At 37.2% G+C, this 20,339-nt stretch overlaps 1 protein-coding gene across 4 annotated transcripts in view; it reads left to right on the forward strand.

Annotated features, from left to right (window-relative positions):
• Positions 1–20,339, forward strand: part of zbtb20 (zinc finger and BTB domain containing 20) — a 63,009-nt gene that overhangs the window by 17,711 nt on the left and 24,959 nt on the right. For all 4 annotated transcript variants that reach the window (XM_065284461.2, XM_065284459.1, XM_065284462.2 and 1 more), the window contains exon 2: positions 18,024–18,219. The gene's annotated coding sequence lies outside the window, so the exon portion shown is untranslated. The remainder of the gene's footprint in view (positions 1–18,023; positions 18,220–20,339) is intronic.

Raw genomic sequence — 20,339 nt, forward strand, 5'->3', positions numbered from 1 at the left:
AGACAATTATCACACTTACTGTATAAAGGACCGTAATACAGTATATAGTGTCCAGCGGAAACCACGTATGTATGCGTTTACGTTCATTCTACACGAGGACAGTCGAGTACGGTTATAAATATATTCTCGGCACCACCTCTCGCTCTTATTGTTTCTGCTGGGTGCCATTAAAGACCAGGCTCTGAGGCAAAGGACAATGCGTGAATGCCGAGCATTGTAAGTCACATTTGCATATTTGAGATTTATATTATTCAGATGCTTGACATCCTTTCCCAGAATCCCCTCTCCCTCCTTCCCTCTGCCCGACACCCCACCCTCACCTTTTTCTTGCCTCCACTGTCTCTCTCTCCCTCTCTTTGTTTTCCCCCCTCTCCCCCCCCAATCCCTGATAAAAATGATTTCGAGTCACACGCGGCATGCTTTATGAGATGGCCGCCTCATTAAAAAGCGCCTCTGATTAACCTGAAAACGGCTCCTGTTCGTCCTTCTTTTACTTTTTCGCCCGTCTGTCTGTGTTATTATTCATTTCTTTCGTCTCATTCACCCTGTACTCTTTGTCACAGCGGCGGGGCACGGCCGTCTGAGTCTATCCCAGACAAACTGACCTCTGGGGACGTATTGACAGTTCGCTCTACAGAGCGGCTGACGTATAGAGGAGCAGAGAGTGACGGATACAGAACGTGACGATCGATGGCAGCGCACGCCGCTAAACTCAGAGGTTTCCTTTACTACGATCACAGATTTTGGGAAGAGGGAAAAGGGGGTGGAGGAAAATGGCGGCCCTTTTTTTGGGGAATGAAATAAAGGGGGTGGGGAGGGATCTAATTAATTTTGAAGGATCATCGGCCCCTTTCGTCCGAGGCAGAGAAAGAGGGAGGGCGGGTAGGAGACGGAGGGGCGAGCAGGAGGGTGGAGTGAGGTTGAGCGAGAGAATAAGACGACGGAGGAAGGCGGGGGGAACAGACAGACCCCTGGACTGATTAGAATTCTGGGCAGGTAGCAGTCGGCTGCTGTGCACCCACTGTGGGCAAGGCAGAGACGAGAGGAACGCCCGCTCACCCGTGTGTGTATGGGGGGGTTTGTGTGTGCGTGTATGGGGCAGTCTCGGGGAGTAAATGTTGGATGTGCACTGTACTTTTGTTACCAACTTTCACCTCGTATCACCCTGCACACTCGTGGTTTACTATGCCACTGTTCCACGTCTTTGCTCTCGTAATATATGTGCCATCGTTTATTGGATAAACTACAGATATAATCTGAGATCAGCGGCGTGTCCCAGAATCATACAAATAGATGCATTTGTCATGGCATACCCCACGGTGGCATTCTTATACATTTCTACTCATTTCTTTTTTATAAAGATAATTATTTTTTAAGATGCAATGTTTAATTTGATATACTTTCTCTTATTTTAGTTAAATGTGCGTGTACGGTAATACTGTAAATGAACCACTGGTTAATTGATTCCCTTAGAAAGTACACTGTGACTCTGGGGTTCTGCCACAACGTTGTTTTGTTTTTGGTTTTTTACACGAGCCCGGCATGGCAACGTTTGCTTAACCAATGGCTTGAGTTTGGGGGTGGGACTGACCAATGAAAGATGGGGGTGGAGATGGTCATTATTTTTACATAGAAACTAGACAATTCACATTTTGTGATACAGTAAAGTATAAAGCACTACTGTGAGCCTTTGCATTGAAGCCCAGGAAAATGAAGTTTTAAGAAAATTTCACAGATTCTCAGTGGATAAAGTACACTACCCATAATCACAGAAAGTCTTGGTTACTATGGAGGTAAAGATTATGCCAATAAAGTTCAGCAACGCCCGCCGGGTGCAATCACGTTGGCATCGAGTCGGTCTCCCTGCACTCTTAAAGTACTTAGTACTTAGATACTTGAATCTTTGCAATAAGCATAAAATGTAATTTTATATAATCATACTTTTGTTTTTATTGGATTACATAATTTAAATTCTTCATAGGATACATCATTTATTTATTCAGAGGAATTTAATAACACATTCTTGTACGTTGGTCTTTTCTTGTTTGTTTCTTCTTTATGTCTTCAAATTATGTTGGAAAAAAATATTTTTGATAATATAAATTATCTCAGATATTTCTAAAACTATATTTTTGAGATTCTTATAGAGAAAATTGTTTCAGAATCAAGGTCAGTTAAAATGTGAGCCGTTACATTGCATTTTTAAAATATTGCTTAATTTTGTGTGTTTTTTATTATTATTTAAGGGAAAAATGAATGTGTTTTTTTTTGTTTTCTCATTATTTTTTATTGCAGTCTATTGCAGTCCTAGAACTTAGAAAACTTTTCATTTGTAGTTAGAAATTAAGAAGTGTGAAAATGTTAACCGTTTACTTTCACTGCCACTTTTTACATGATAATAAGTCCTAGCAGAGTAAAATTTGATGTTCTGCCGTTTTCAATTTTCAAACTTTTTTAACTTCAACACCCATTGTTAATTACATTTATGCAAAATGTTTACTAAAAAGACACATGACAAAAAGTTTTCAAAAGACCAAACCATTCTTGAACTAACTGTAGTGTCAACAACTGAGAGCACACCAGAATACACATGAAGCTGTCTTTGCATGGAGATAACTTTGTTAGGCTTTCACAGATTGACACAAAACTTGGTACATGTCTACTAATATAAACATGACAAGATTTTTTGGCACAGTGAGACCTAAAATCCAGAGATATAAAAATATCTGTTTGCTTATAACTTTTGGCCTTTTTAGGTGTCGGCCATTTTGAATTTTTGTTGTAAAATCCAATACTTTGCAAAGCAATGGTATATTGTCACAATACTTGTTATGGTTCATTGGCACCATGCCCTGAGGGTAACTGCAAAGGTTGGGGTCATTGGCCCAATATAAAAAATGAATATACATTATTTGTTCAATCGTCGTGTCCACCATTTTAAATTATACTAAAAACCTTGCAGCCATTTTTATTTATTTATTGAAGAAATATAAGCAATGTTACACTGCTAGAAACATACGAAGTGTTCGAGAGGCTAATGGAGTGTTTTGTGAAGCTTTTATGTGCGTTACATCTAATGTACCCCTAAAAAGCTTTTGAAAGATCCACGCACTCTAATGAGCTCCTTTTATTAAAGTCCCGCTGCACACATGTGCGTGTTTATCAGGAAGCGTTTACCTTCTCTGCCTGTATCAATATGCATGAAGCATTCATTGTCTGTACTGTTGATGGTATAGACAAAGCACCTTTTTGTTTATACTGAGAACATGGCTTTGATCATGGCCTCTGTTCTCTCGCATTTCTATTCATACGCATATATTCTGTCTGCGAGGATGGTGATCAAAAGGATGCATGTGAAATATATGCAGTACAGTATGTATCTTAGACTGCATTAGGGTCACTTTGGGGTCTCGTTAGCATCCCGGTCCTAATTAATAACTGTTTTAGTGCTTATGATACGAATTACACAATGTGACAAGACTGCATGTGAAAGAGCCCATAAAAACGCTGCCTTAAGATTCACTCATTAGTTATGGTTGCTGTAGAAAGAATTAGTTTTATTGCTAACATTTATGTTTAGGGATCTGAACAGACTCCCGACCCTAAGTCATAACTTCGGTAAGTATCCATCTAACATCATATGTGATGTGGACGTTGATAAATGATACCTGACTGATGAAAAGTGGGATCACTTTTTGTTGTTTTGCACCAAATAAGGGACCAAATAGATATAGAGCGACCAGAACATTTTGTGGAATTGAGGGCTTTTTTACTTGGAGCAGTAAGCAGTTGCCAAGCAACAAATCGAAACAAACAGAAACCTCCTGGCAATGCCCTAACGACACCCAGACACCCTAACAAACACCAAGAACATCCTAGTAACACCTTAATGAACATGCAGAACACCTTACCTGTAGCAATATTCAAATAAAAACCCAGAACACCCTAGCAATGGCTGTGGTTCCCAAACTTTTCAAATAGGTATAATTTATCCCAGGACCAACACATTTTTAAATGGAAATATTAGAAAATACACATTTTACCTTTTTTATAATTTAGTACTTTTTAGAACACCCTAGCAGCACCTTTATGAACACGCAGAACACTCTGCTTATAGCAACACACAAACGAACACCCCAGCCAACACCCAAACTAACACCAAAAAAACCCTAAGTAACACCCTAACAACACCTTTATGAACACCCTGGCAACACCATAATGAAAACACAGAACACCCTAGCAACACCTTAATGAACACGCAGAACACCCTACCTGTAGCAACATGAAATGAACACAATTAGAACACACTAACGAACACCCAGAACACCCTAGCAGCACCTTTATGAACACGCAGAACACCCTGCTTGTAGCAACACAAAAACGAACACCCAGAACCAGGGGCGTCGCTAGACCCCTTTTACTGGGGCACGTGCCCCAGTGTAAATCTTTTGTGCCCCGGTGTAAATCTCAAGTTTAAATTTTAGCAGTTAACTAGTATTCCTTTACAAAGACATTCGCGGCAATAACGGATCTTTATGCAAAGTAGTTACCCAATTTAGGCTTCTAAAAGCGACGAAGTAGTCGCATTGACGCGTGCACGCACGTATCCATGGCCGCGCGCGTTTGCGTTCACCGCGCACAACCGCATTCAAAAGGTGACGCCACGCCATTGCTTATGAAAGCATAACGAAACTAAAGTAAGTTTCTAAATAATAATGCTAATCTTATTTTGACTCGATCATTATTGGCCTCTGTAGATGGACATCAGAAATGTTTTGTGCAAAGCTGGGAAAGGGAAGAAGAAAGGATTTATGATGAGTTAAAGGGAGGTAAGACAAACTACATTCTCACCCTGTCAGGTCTCAGAGGAAAAATCTCAGGAAAACCTCTGTCAAGTCTATAGAATTGCATCGTTGCTTAGAAAATCAACAGATGTATGTGATATACTGTTCTGTATTTTGAGATATGAAATTAATATTTAGTTTACTAATATTTAACTCTAGGACACTAACTTACATAACAGTTAGCAGTAACTATGACTGAGATTATTTAGTATAGCAGTCATAAAATGACTGGTTCTTAAAATATTCTTGTAAAAATAAGTTATTAATCATTGCTATCATTGTATAATGTAGAAAAGATTTCTCTGCTGTCATTATTTCCAAACATGTTATGCCATTTATGCATCCAAACATGTTAATAATGTTAGGTATGATGAAGATTACACTTGTATATATGTATCTTTCGCAGTAACTGTTGCACTAGAATAGTGGGTTAAGCAAATTATATTGTATAGAAGTGTTGCACACCTCTTGCACACAGCAGGCTTTCATAAAAAGACAGCAAAACATTGGGGGCCTGTGCCCCAGTAGAGCTTTATGTCTAGCAACGCCCCTGCCCAGAACACCCTAGCCAACACTCAAATGAACACCAAAAAAAAACCTAAGTAACACCCTAGCAACACCTTAATGAACACCCAGAACACCCTGGCAACTACATAATTAAAACACAGAACACCCTAGCAACACCTTAATGAACATGCAGAACACCCTACCTGTAGCAACACCCAAACAAACACACTAACGAACACCCAGAACACCCTAGCAGCACCTTTATGAACACACAGAACACCCTGCTTGTAGCAACACACAAACGAACACCCAGAACACCCTAGCCAACACCCAGACAAACACCAAGAAAACCCTAAGTAACACCCTTGCAACACCTTAATGAACAAGCAGAACACCCTACCTGTAGCAATACCCAAACGAAAAAATTAGAACACACTAACGAACACCCAGAACACCCTAGCAGCACCTTTATGAACACGCAGAACACCCTGCTTGTAGCAACACACAAACAAACACCCTAGCCAACACCCAAACAAACACCAAGAAAACCCTAAGTAACACCCTAGCAACACCTTAATGAACACGCAGAAATCCTAGCAACACCTTAATGATCATGCAGAACACCCTTATGAACACCCAGAACACCCAAGCAACACTTTAAAAATTTAGAAGATGAAAAATGAATTTAGAAGCCACCAAACACTTCCATGTTTTCCCTATTTAAAGGACAAGTTCGGTATTTTACACTTAAAGCCCTGTTTTCAGATTGTTTATGGTGAAATAGAATGGTTTTGACTGAAATGTCGACATATGCGGCTGCCCTGAGAATTTTCGCGTGTTTGTGTTTCACCTCACACCTCTACAATGGGTTTAATGGTGCACTGGAACAATCCTTCCTAAAATGCATTAAACTTTCGTTTACAAAGACGTGAAACTCACCGAGTGGTTAGGGGTGTTCACTGATATGCTCACACAAAAATCGCTGCAAAAGATGCTTTCCAACAGCTGTTTTAGCATTCGTTGATAACTTGTGGACCTATTTTTCCAAACGCCTCAAACCCGTACATTCTTCCGCTGAGAGCTTGAATTATAAACACTCCAGCCCAGGTGGTGGCGCTAATCCGCCTTTGCCAATTGCAAGAATAGAAACAAAGTTCCCGGCGCGGAGTAATACCGTACCTCACAGGACATCTAATACAAGTCAATGGAGTTGGTAAAAACTACGATAAAACCTGTTGGAATGCGTCTTTTGCAGCGATTTTTGTGTGAGCATATCAGTGAACACCCCTGACCACTCGGTGAGTTTCACGTCTTTGTAAACGAAAGTTTAATGCATTTTAGGAAGGATTAGAATAATATTTTATGGCGGAAGAGCACTTAGTTTGCAGCACTTCAACATCGGGTGCAGTAATATTGCGGAAGTTTGAGCAAGAGAGGGAGTAGTCAGGAGTGATGATGTTACTGCACGCTGAGGTCGAAGTGCTGTAAAAATTAAGGGCACGCAATGAAAAAAAGATATGTATGTATTCATTTGTTAAAGTGGGGGTAAGAACATAGGAAAATTTTGAAAAACAGTGGTGTTTTCCTTTAACGAACACACAGAACACCCTAACTAATACCCTAGCAACACCTTAACGAACACACAGAACACCCTAACGAACGCCCAAGCAACACCCTGACAAACACTCAGAACACCATAGCAACATGCAAAAAAACAAGAAATGCCGTAGCAACACTCTGGCAACCACTCGCAATCCTCTGCCAAGAGTCAGTCACATTTCCTAAAGAAAATGTTAACAGATTGTTCCACAATTTGATAAGTCAGTTTGATAGTTCTAGGCTCAGCGTGGTTGTGAAAACAGTCTGCCACATGCGAACGTGACCTCTTTTACCTAAGGGACAGCTGTGACTACATTAATATCAGGCTGATCTACATTGCCTTCAGTGTGTGTCTGTTAATTTGAGTGTCTTTTAAAATCAGCGTCTGGCTCGTCTGATGGTGAAATGGCAGGTGGATTTGGGTCACTGTCATGTGGATTTGACGTTTTGTCAAACATTCAATCGGACAGGTCGTCCGATTTATAATAAACGGTTGGTTCTATATCATTGATAAAATACAGATAAAATACTTCTTCTGCATACCATAATGTTTGTCATCTGTTGATTACTCTTACAGACTTGTATTTCTTGTTTATATGCTGACATCTGTTATCTGTGCATCAAAATGTTGTGTAAGTTCAGCAATTTCGTAACACTGTGCGTTAAATAACTAGCCATCCATTACACCAAAATTAGGCAGACACTGCACAGTTGGTTGTGTTTAATGTGACAGAGTGATGTATGGTGATTCTTTAGGGCAACTATTCGGTCCCCTTGCATTATTTTTAAGAAACTTTCGAAGCAACCATTTTACTTTTAAAGCATTTTACTTTAGACCTCCTCACGTCTTCACACAACTGAACAAAAATGAATATATTTGCAAACGTATGTCTGTGTTTAGTGAGTGAGTCTCTTATACTTGTCCTCATGTGAACTTTACCTCTTTAGTTCATTTAGTTTCGTGCGTACCGTACAGTTTGTAATTCTAATGCCTTTCCCACAGAAATGATATTTGGCTATCAAATGAAAGTGGCATGAGGACACAAGTTTTCCTTTCAAACCAGTCAGTTTAACTTTGTGTTCAATCGGAGGAAATTAACAGCTATAGCCTGCTTATTGTTTTACATTGTTTCACATTTACTGTACCAAAATATCCTTAAAGTGGATCTTTAATGTTTTATACATGTTGTGATACAGTATGTGCATGAAGGGTTAACACAAGCAGTCGCAGGCCTATAGCATCGAGTTGTGCAGGTCATGGCCATTTTGCAATGTTATCTTACACAATGCTTGTTTTATAGCCAAAATGGGGAGTGAAAACTGTGGTTAAAATGCAAGGGCATAAACTCTGATAAAGCCCAGGCTGAGCATAGACTGGTACTGTACATCACAGGTGTCAAAGCCTCCTTAATCTGAACATGCGGGAATAAGAGGCAAACTTCTCTGTACTGTACTGTGTCATATGTTACAGTAATGAACAAAAGCACTGTTGACAAATGCAACGAGATAAGACCATGATAAAGACCAAGGCCTGTGGTGCTTTGATCAACTTTAGCACTTAAATCTTATGTCTACTCCCAAAGTGCAAAATTTTCATCCTGGTTCTGCTTCAGGATTTTGGCATTAAGTAGCAACTCGCATCTAATGCTGTCTGGGTCAGGATTTGTATAACTTGCATAGTTTTGTTCGTAGTTTTTAAGGGTTAGGGCAGGTCACGTAACCTGTGCATGCATAATTTGGTTAGCTGGTAACAAGGTAACTTTAGTTAGAACTGAAATAATATTTCTACAGCATTCATTTATTAATCTTGGTTAACGCTAAACATTTCTGTAGCTAAATTTGGCAAGCACGCCTGGAATATAGTTCGTTTTTTGCACAAACAGTCGAACGCACAGCCTACAAAAATTGTAATGCCTCTTCTGGGCTATATACTCCTGCGCGATGTACACGCACAAAGTTGGCACGGTTACAAAAACCTGGCTGTCCACGTACAGTACCGCAATTTGCTTTATGCGCACTGTACGCTCATTCACATAAAAACTGATACTTCAGCAGCGCAAAAGGCCAAATGTTTAAATCCCAGAAAAAAACACACTTTAATAAAACGTATTGAATGCAATGGCATTTGCTTTGCATTAAAGGGTTTGCACGAATGCATATTGTTAAATGTAAATATATTTCAGCTTATACCGCACCCGTTTCTTTTTTCTTTTCCCTCGATTCAATCAGTACAGATCTGTGACCCATTTTTGGTTCGCACCCCAACAGTTAAAAAACACAGTAAATCATTTTGTCTCTATTAGATTCTTCCGTTTTCTTCCTTAAAATGATTGTTGTGCTGTTCTCGATAATGTCAACTACTGGTATTTTTCTTTTTTATTACTTTTTGAGTGAAAAAGTGTATATTGGAAATATATACTGTAAAAATCCCAGCTGATATTACAGCAAGAGGTCATAACCGTGTCAAAAGTGGTCGATTTTAGCAGTGACACTTACTTACTGGCGACGTCACCTGCAATAAAACATAGGTTGGTGAGCATGTGTTCAGCTTTTTTCTTGACAGACAAAACTAGTCATCAGCTTAACTTGCCTGTTCATTTCACCTCTGTTTTCTTAGCAAACGGCTGCTTTTCCACATCTCGTGTATTTTTGCTCTTCTCTTGCACCGTTTCCCACTCTGGACCTGTGCCGGTGTTGATTTAAGTTGCTTCATTGTCTGACCGCACCTCATATTCTCCATTACCCCATCCGATTAAACGTGTCTTAATGCTATGCTGGCTAAATTCGAGACAGTGGACGTAAATGTCTCGGGCTTTTTTTTACCTCTGAACCTGAATTTTGCGACTTATCAGACCGAAACTAGTTTATTGTTGGATACATCAGTACATTTCTTTGTACTTCTTCCTCCTCAGGAGTCCAGACACAGTGATGATTCCTGCTGGAAAGTTAAATGCGCTTTTTTTGCGCTTTACAATTCAAGTAATGAAAAGAAACGGCCTATCCTGTATTGGTGCAGAGCGTAATCAATCTTAATCACATTTTTTCATTATAGATTGTACTTGTTGACAACACTGATTGGTGAGGATGGGAGCGGCCTGGCACCTGGCATGTGTTGACAGTTACTGGTTACTCCGAACGCAGACTCGCACTCAGCTATCAGGCAAATATGGTGCGGTCTGGTAAAAAAGAACAGCTCGTAGGCCTACATTCCAGCTTGTACTGTATGGCCATCGCAGACGAGACTTCACGCATCTCTCGTCCGTTTATTTCTGTTTCTCGGAAACATCTCCATAGTGCCGCATGCTAAAATCGATCTCGAAAATGCTACTTTTTGTCTTACTCATGGGTGCACCAAAAACCATAATGAGATTTTGGAGAATTCAAAGACGGCATTGTTTGCGCAAAGGTTATCTGTGAAATTCAGTGTTGCATCTCTGAAGGAAAAAAACATTTTTAATTGCATGCATCTGCGTCGTCTGCCAGAGGCATGCAAATACAATGGAAAATATGCAGAAGTAAATAAAACTAATATTTGAAAAAACAAACATCAGGCTTTTTTTAAGGACACACACAGTGAAATATCAGAAGAAAACGCAATGCACGTGTAGCCCAAACAAGCGGTAACGGAGTGTCACGAGCCACGTTTGATTTCTCCCCAGTAACAAATGCAGCTTGCCAGTGCTGTTTGTCACAGTTCAACTACAGCTACCCATTAGAATAACATGAGAAGCTTTTTTAAAAATGTTAAATAAAATAATAAGGCATTCAGGGCACGGCTACAGTGATTTTATTACAGATACACCGTGTACTCTGAAACTATAATATTACATAGTTACACTTAATAATAATAATAATAATGATAAATATAGCTGCAATTACAGAGCCGGACCCAACAGACACAGGTGAAGTGTCATTTCTGTAATGTTAAATCAGAATAGCATCAAAAAAGCCATCAAAAGGTTTAGTTCCCTGAAAAGTGTGCACACTACTCTGTGTCGCTTTCCCAACCAGGTGTGGGTTTCTGCACAACAACGTCATTCAGTGCTTAACCACCACTATAGTATGATGCAACACTGAAGAAATTAACCAGCTCGTGATTTTACTGATTTTATTTTATGATGGATTCTTAACAACGAGGTCGTATTGTTAACATTAGTCAATGCATTAACTAACAATGAGCAATATAGTTTATTATCAGCATGTATTCATCTTTGTTAATGTTAGTTAATGACAATGCAATTCTTTATGTTAGTGCATTGTGCATTAAGTACAACTAATGAATGCTGTAGAAATAATGTTCATTGTTCACATTTTCAACTTGTTTTTATAAGTAATATAAACTTTTTAAAGTCAAAACTTTAGGTTGAATTGACTTGAATTAAAACCAAGTTGTTTTCATTTCATGCTGCATTTTTTTTTACAGTGTGTAAATACAACTTAGCTGTAATGTGTTACCGTAAAAAAAAACATTTTTTCATGGGAAAGATTTTGTTATGTTTGCCTGGAAAGATCCTTAAAACTAGATAAGATATTTATAGGTATATTTCTTATTCAGAACATGTATAAGAAAGGTATTTTGTCTTGCTTTACTGGTTTTCTTTCACCTCTTTTTCTCTTGTTTATATGCAAAACAAAAATCTGCACGTAGTAACCCAAAGCTTTAAAGGGGATAGCTTGCCTAAAAAATGCAATACTAACTCTAATGTTTTTACAAACTTGTATTAGTTTCTTTATTTTGAAGAACACAAAGGAAGATATTTGGAAGAATGTTTGTACCCCATTGACTTACATAGTATCCTTTATTCCTCCTATAGAAGTGAATGGTGCTATTCCTCTAAGATAACATTACTAATCTAATGTTGCAAATAACACATTATAGCATTTATTCTGTTATCAATCTAAAGGACCGAATCTCTAGGTAAATAGAGAATGAGAAGAAGAGCGCTAGAAACAGGGTTTGTGAGGAAAACACCACAGCTGCTGTTTTGATGGCGAATGGTGACTGTGACCTGCTGAGCCTAAATACATTCACAGAGGCCAGAACATGGACATGACACACTGGTCTGGACAAAGACTAAATCCAGCCCCATACTAACCATGAATGAAAAGGTGAAAAGAAAGAGGCAAAGGGAAAACAGTCGAGTTAAGGGAAGGTAAAGGGTCATCAAGTCTCCACAGGGTTTTTAGGAATATTTCAAACGCAGCGATCTGACGCCGCCGCGCTGTGCCTGTCCTGCTCTTGTTTCGAATGTAGGTTATGTCTTTCAAAATAAATAAAAATGTATATTAGGCACAGTGTGCTTCGCTTTGAGAAGCGCTGCTATGTATCTGTTATTTTGGGAGGTTCCAACTTATAAATTCAGATGTGGAAATCACAACGTGCGTTCAAGTCATTTTATTTCAAATAAAATTGACGTGTTGGGCAATTTAATTTTTTTTTCTCTCTGTTTCATGATAACGACAGGAAGCCTTTACAGCTAATGCTACAAAATAAGGAACGAAGCATGAACGTTGGGAACAATTGGATATGTGGTTTTATCACACAAGCCTGTCAGCTTGTATACGTTTAAAAAAAAAATTATTTTATGCATGCTTTACTGCTATTCTCTATTACCAGACTTTAAGTGTATAATCAACATTTCCAATATGTGACCCTGGACCACAACACCAATTTTTTGAAATCGAGATTTATATATCATATGAAAGCTGAATAAATACGCTTTTTATTGATGTATGGTTAGGACAGGACAAAATTTGGCAGAGATACAACTATTTCAAAATCTGGAATCTGACAGTGCAAAAATCTGAATATTAAGAAAATTAAAGTTGTCCAACTGAAGTTCTTAGCAACGCATATTACTAAATATAAATACATTTTTGTATATATTTACAGTAGGAAATTTTTAAAATATTTACATGGAACATGATCTTTACTTAATATTCTAATGATTTGTGGCTTTAAAAAAAAAGTCGATCATTTTGACCCTTACAGAGTATTGTTGCCTATTGCAAGAAATGTACCCTTGCGACTTATCACTGGTTTTGTGGTCCAGGGTCACGTATATGTAACTTAAGATCTATCCGAAATAAAACCTCTGCTTATATCAAATCTGTCATTTTCTCTTTATACAGAAATTTAGCAATTTATATTGAAATTTTTATGAAAAGGTCTTGTGTTAAAATCCCTTAAATGGCAATTTCAAGTCTGTTAAAAGACCCAGATTAAGATCTAACTTTATCTCTTATCTCTTCCGGGTTCTGATCAAGCTAGTTTCTTAATCTGTCATTTTATGCTTTAGTTGTTACTTACAGGATTCTGTTTGGTGTTTCATTTGACAGTTTTTACAGCTTCAGGTTGCCTTGTTTGTCGATGACTCTTTACTTGCATGTTTTCATGTCAGATCATGTCATGGTATCTGGATTTTTTGTCTGTCCAGTGTTTGGTTTTGGATTTAGATTTTACACTCATGCACTATTTCTTGTCGGTTTCTCTGTGCCATGCGGCCTGCGTGGCATTGATGTTTGTGTGTCATTTGCTCTTCATTCTGGTTCTGTGTTTTGTGCACATGGCCGACATGCGCTCAGTGTGTAATTTTAGCCTCGCCCCCTTGTTGCCAGTTTGTTTTTTTGTCATTCATTCATTCAATCATTCATTCGCTCCACCTGCTTTCCCTCGTCACTCCTCATTTTCTTTACCTCCCTATTTCCGCGGTCTAGTTTTCTGGTATTGTTTTGGTAGCAAACCCTGTCAAGTGTTTTGTTTGTGCCTTTCCAATTCTGCAGCTCAGTATTTTATTGTGGCTCTCTCCAGGCTCGCTCAGGTCCTGGTTTACTTCAACTAGTAAACCCTACTGTTTTGTTTTAGATTTTATTAATGCAGCTTATTGCAACTCTCGAGTCCTCGCCTCTTCATAGCCCTAACGAAACGTATTCTTGGTGGAAGGTTAAGAGCAGTGCATTGTGGGAAATGATATGTCTTGCAGTATGAACATTTTGGCAGATATTGTATTGTAGGTCATCTGAGGATTCCATGTATAGAGAAGCATTAGCATACATACCACAGACTGCAAAAATAGCTTCAATAGTGTTGTGGTAAATTATTCCTAACATAGCTGGGAGTGTTTATTAGTTACCGGCCTTCTATGATCCATGTCAATGGTCTCCAACATGGTGCCCATGGATGCCCGCACAGAGTCTGTGAGTTGCCCGCCAAAGCACATTCTATTAATAACCTCGATTTTAATAGTTATTTATTACATTTTTTTTATATTGGCTTCTTTTATGTATGTTAAAATTTTTTAAACAATTGAGTATAATAAAATAAAATCAACAAGTAAAACAAAAAAGTTTTGAGTCAAAAAGTAGTCCTCTAAATTGTTGTATCCATTGTAGTAGCCCTTGCTTACAAAAAGGTTGGAGACCCCTGATCTAAATAGTTCAAGTTGTTGACATTGTAACTACAAAAAACCGCCAACGGATATGAATGAACCTAGATTTTAACTCGGAGACGTTGCACGTGTTTGGAACAGGAATGTGATCGGCTATGTGGTGTGGTAAGGATGGGTGCGGCCGAGTGACCATTCTCTCACATCCATAATAACACCTGGCCCAGTGAGCATACGGTTTCTCTCTCGGTAGAGCTTGACCCTGTAATTGGTGGTGAAGTGTGTCCGCTCTGTGCTGTCATGTAGGAAACTGTTTCCTGTCTCCATGGTATTGTTCAGGAAGTTACATCATCACAACCGACTCTTTTATAGATTTACACAGAGGATTTTTATTTGTCTTAAGCGATATATAAAGGCGGTGCATGGAAAATCTGATAATCTGAAAGTGTCTCATGTTAGGTTAATTACAAGGCTGTCTATCGTGAAAAGCAATTTGTGATTTATACGAAAATGAGAATTGTGATTTGAACTACATTGTACAGTGAGAGAAAATTAATTTGTGACCATCATTATATTAGTTTTTACTTTAGAACAAGAGCATAACTGCAGAGATACTGTAGACTTAAACTTAATTGGTAAATTAGGTTAATTTCTGTCAGTTTATAGTTGATTGATTTGTTAGTGACAGTCTCTGTGAAAAACAAATGCGACTAAATTTAACTTACTTTGGTGCATATAAATGTAAGTAAGTAAACAAACTCAGCGCAGGTATTTTTAATCATTCACATGAAAAATCTGCCCTTATCATGCAAGAAATTCCTGTTAACATTTTTTTTTCTCTATACCACGTAGAGATAAAAAAATAACAAATAAAACAAATAAATGTTTTTATATTTCATTTTATAATTGGAGCCACCGCATCTCTCTCCCTGCTACAGTGCAGCCATATTTGGACCACTGTGTAACGCTGTTAAAAGTCTGAAAAGGGTTATTCACAACTTGTGTCACAATGCATCTGTGACAAAATTATCACTGGCGTTTCGTAATATATGAGATGGGCAACATTGGAGCTATGCAGTTTTGCCATGCAACTCGCTCATAATAAACAGCTTAGAGACAAGTATGTCAACAAAAGTAAATGTGTGCGTATAATGTTAGAGGATGGAGAGATAAAAGCCCACTCAATACAGACTTCATCATCCTCACTTATAGCACAACCACATCACTGAAGATCTGTTTGTGATATACGGATGGTTCATATTTTATTGATATGTAGGGGATATTTGTACAGTATTTGCTTGTAATCAGTTTAGAATGGTAGAAAATTGACACATTTTTTGGCAGAAACTACAGCATACTATATCAGGATTTTTTATCCTGATGTAAAGAAAAGCCATATAAAAGCAAAAAAAAATCACAGGTAATAAAGTAAACATTAAACACAGTTTTATCAGATATTATTATTTTGTTTTTGATAACAGAAGTCATTCTCCCGGGCCTGGACTCAGTAAGCTTTGTCCATGTGTCTTGTGTTATTTTTTTGCCAAGCCTCTTTAAATTCTTTTCAGAGCTGAGTTTCAGTTTACACTCCAAACACAACTACTCAGCATGCATACAAAATACATTTTTAAATATATATTTGAATAAAGGGCGTAGATGTCACTTTTTGACCACTGCTGTATATACTGTCCAGCTTTGTATATTTTTTATCTATCTTTAATATGCATATTTGTTTTTCTTTTTTTTAACTTTAGACTTTAAAAACTTTTTCACAACTTTAAACTGTTAATGTTTTTAAATACAACAATGATGAGCATTAACTCAACTACATGTTATTGTATTTTATTTAAATATTTCTTTATACTGCTGGGTATGTTGGGATCAGTCTATTAATTTAATACTATTTTTTGTAAAACTGCTTTAAAACTATAGCATACCATAATTTTTATAAAGTAGTTTTCCCTTAAAATGTATGACCCCCCCAAAGTTAACAAATCCCCCCCATTCTATCTAATATATCTAATATCAGAAATTAAGATGTCGTTTACTCAAGTCATTAAAACAAAAATGTATATGTATTTTACATAAGTAAAATGTAAAGTAATTGTGGTAAAAGTCTAAGTTTTGTGGGGTTTTCTAGATTCTAGAAGATGTGTGCCATATACGGACACAGCCACCATAAACTTCATCCTTTAAGTGATTGGTCCACTGTTTAAAATTTGACCTACTTTTAACTTGCTGTAAAAACACGGCGTTTACATTGAAAAACAATTTAAAGGACTCTGTGATCATTTACTCACCTTTATGTTGTTTTAAAACAGTATACATTTCTTTTTTAATAATGCTTGTAGGCAAACAGATCTGGGGCACCATTGACTTCCATAGGAATATTTTTTCTTCTATGGAAGTCAATGGTGCCCCAGATCTGCTTAGATACAGACATGTTTTGAAATATCTTCATTTGTGTTAAGCAGAACAAAGACATTTATACCAGTCTGGAATGACTCGAGGGTGAGCAAATGATGACAGAATTTTCATTTTAGGGTGAAATTAAAGGCAATAATGATAGTTTCTCAGACTGGAAAAAATACCTTTTTAATATATTGCTCAACCGTATCACAAACATTTTAAATCTCATATTGTTGCTGATTAGATAGTAAGACTCGATGAACAATAAAAATGAATTTTCGTTTTACCAGATGTTGTATTTCATTTTTCTTATGCCCTGTTGCCAGGAAAATGAGTTACTCTTTCAGGTTATCCGGTGGTCACTAGTAGTCAGGTGAGATGCATCACCGTTTACACCTGGCAGTAAAATGCATCTCCTCTAACCACTTGTGTTCGGTGGTCTCTTATGTGACCCTTTCAAGACTACATGCATCATTCACTAGAAAGAAATACCGACCCACAGTTTCTTCCGATTACACTTTTATTTCTCTCTTATCACCAGATGTGATGTTTCCAGTAGAATTATCAATGAAGTTTCTGTATTAAGTAAACTTCGGATGAGAGTCACATGATCTGCGTTGGTCTGCATGATGATATCAGACATACCGAAGATTTAGTTTATTAAAGTGTGCGTTTCTGTTCGCTTGGGTGTTTCCGTGTAAAGTAGCAAGCAAACGCGTTTGCATTTAATTATGCAAATAGTTTGGTTTCCTGTAGCTCAATTGGTAAAGCATTGCATTAGCAACACAGATGTCATGGGTTTCATTCCCAGTAAAGACACTTATTTATTTAAATATATGGCTTGAATGCACTGTAAGTCTTTTTAGACAAATATCTGTCAAATGCATGTAAAGGAGTAAAAGTGGAGCGCTTTATATATTCACACTGCACATTGTAAGTGAACACACATTTGAAGCTCTGATTCAGCGTCGGATGAATGGGAATGTGTCAGAAGCCACAACAGATGGAAATCAAGCAGGAAATACTTTAATAAAGAAATATTATTTTTCATCTTTTCATAATTGCAATAGGGTACTGTATGTTTTATTGTCTATTTAAATTCATTGCCCATCCCTGTTTTCCCATTTGAATGTTTGGTGTCGTGTTGCTTGTCGATTGCATGTCTATTTGATATTTTTTTTTTAAATCCATACGAGTATATTTATTACTCCCACGTTAAGCTGCTGGTCTCTTAAAAGCAGGCGTGCAGTAATTGTTCTCTCTCCGCTTCCTTTGGCAGGGCGATATTGAAGATTCTGCGTGAGGTTAGATTGTGGCCAGACCCAAATGAAATGAGTGGCTGACGATTGACCTCCTGCCGCCCAACTTACCATCACCAGCAACCTGTAGCATCAAACCAGTGCCTCTTCACCAGCCTGATTCACAAACACACCCACCCACATCTACACAATAACCCAACAGAACACCATCAGACTGTAAGTGTTCACCAACCACCTTCTATCAACATCTCTTATTGACATTTCTGTGTTTAATTATTCGGTTTGCTTAATTAATGCGTAGTATCAGGCTGTGACCGCGCTCATCATGCGGGGTGATGTCTTCTGTGTATTTCAACGCCCCGTCCCTTTTTCTGATATTCCAAAAATATGATACCACGACCTACAGTGGAGAAAACGCCCGTGTGCACTTATATTTAGGGGATTTGTCAAAAATATAATCAATCTTGATCATACTTCACTTCAAAAGCAGAAATAATAAATCTTATTTTGCTTAACCCTTTAGAACCCGAAACAAAAATATTTTTTTTAAGATTTTGACAGTAAAAAAATTAACACAATGCGAAGTCTAAAGTATAATTTTTTTTTTTTTTTCAGAAAATAATGGCTTTCAATAAATTACAATTATCAATCATTACTATGTGTTTTATTTAGAAATAATAAAAAACTAGTGATTAAAAGAATGAACACTTCAGACTTAAAATATACTGAGGTACGTCATACAAATTTTTTTTTGCTAATGTAAAGCAAAAAATTACTGTAATAACCCTGTATTATCAAAACGTTTTTATTTTCAGGAGCAATTAGAATTTTTTGATGGGGAAAATGGTTGAAGAGTTAAGTAAAATGAATTAAGCTTGGTAAAATGTGTCGGCGACGAAACATCGGGTTTAATAAAAACACATTCTTCACCCCAAAATTTTTTTATTGTAATGCAAAATATTTTTTGTTCACTCTGCAATTAATTGTGCATATTGTAGTATGGTATTAATACATATGTTTATCACTTTTACATATTTAAAAAGATAACTACAGTTAAAAAAGACAATTACAGTATTTCACTGTAAAAAAATCTGTAGAAATTACAGTGTTGCAGCTGGTTGCCAGTAACTTACTGTAGATTTAATTTTATGTTATTTACTGGCAACTTTTTGTTTAAAGTTAAATGAACATTAAACATTAACAACTAGTCTTTGTCTTTATAGAGTAAAACTAAAATAACTGCATCAATATAAGCATTCTGGGAAACAAAATCTGAAGCAAAAAAAAAAAGGTTGATGATTATTTCTGGCTTCCAGAATGCTTTGCATGAGGCTGTTATTGTATAGCTTTATTCTGTAAAGATAAAGACTTGTTAATATTTAAAATTTATTTAACTTTGAACAAACTCTTGCCAGTAAATAACATACATTTAAATCTATACAGTAAGATACTGGCAACATAATTATTTATTCATTTAAAAAATACACTTACAGTTACTTTTATTTCAAGAAAATATGTGAAAATGAAAATGTTTTCTACAAAAAAGGGTCTTGCATAATGTAAAGATCATTATGTGAAAATATAACCTTGAAATCTTTATTGACTTAGTAAGGTCATGTCAAAGATTAAGACTTTAGATAGGGTCACATACGTATGCATTCATTTTTATAAAGAAATATGAAAAATATTGTCAAAATTCAATGCACCTATCTTAAGTGTCCTAAAAATAGGCATCACTTTCTTCATCTAAAATTAAATTCTTTCTTTTGATTGTTCTTTACAGGTCACGTGATATTTACACACTTGCGCAACCGCCAACAGTTTGTGCCAGTTTGCACAGTTTGTCATAAGGCCCTACATGATTCATGCCAATGTTTCCTAATGCAATCAACTCTATAGAAAGATGAGTCAAGCTACAATGTTTCCCCATCACAGATTTACACACAGATCAAGCGCTATAATGCAATATTCTGAGTTAAAACATGTTTAACTTTGAACTCTAAGCGCTGCCAATGATTTCCGGGTGCTGACACGTGCAGTACCCACAGTTCAAACGCATGCAAACACACACCTGTATATTTAACCTTATGTACCGAGGACAAAATGTCTGTTAATAAGCCTAAGGCCATACACAGTGGCACACCGCAGGATAGCTAACAATACAATGCATTACTGTAAACCCCTAGCATCACAACAGTGAGATCTGCACAGCGAGAATTTCTCCCGAAAATGTTAAAATCTTGTTACTGTCACCTTCCTGTCAGCTTCGCGAACCTGTCTTCTCATTCTCATATGACCTTTCTCATTAGCGAGACATTTTTGCATCGTTTTCTGTA

This window comes from Paramisgurnus dabryanus, chromosome 5, assembly GCF_030506205.2.
Source record: "Paramisgurnus dabryanus chromosome 5, PD_genome_1.1, whole genome shotgun sequence".
Lineage (NCBI taxonomy): Eukaryota > Metazoa > Chordata > Actinopteri > Cypriniformes > Cobitidae > Paramisgurnus > Paramisgurnus dabryanus.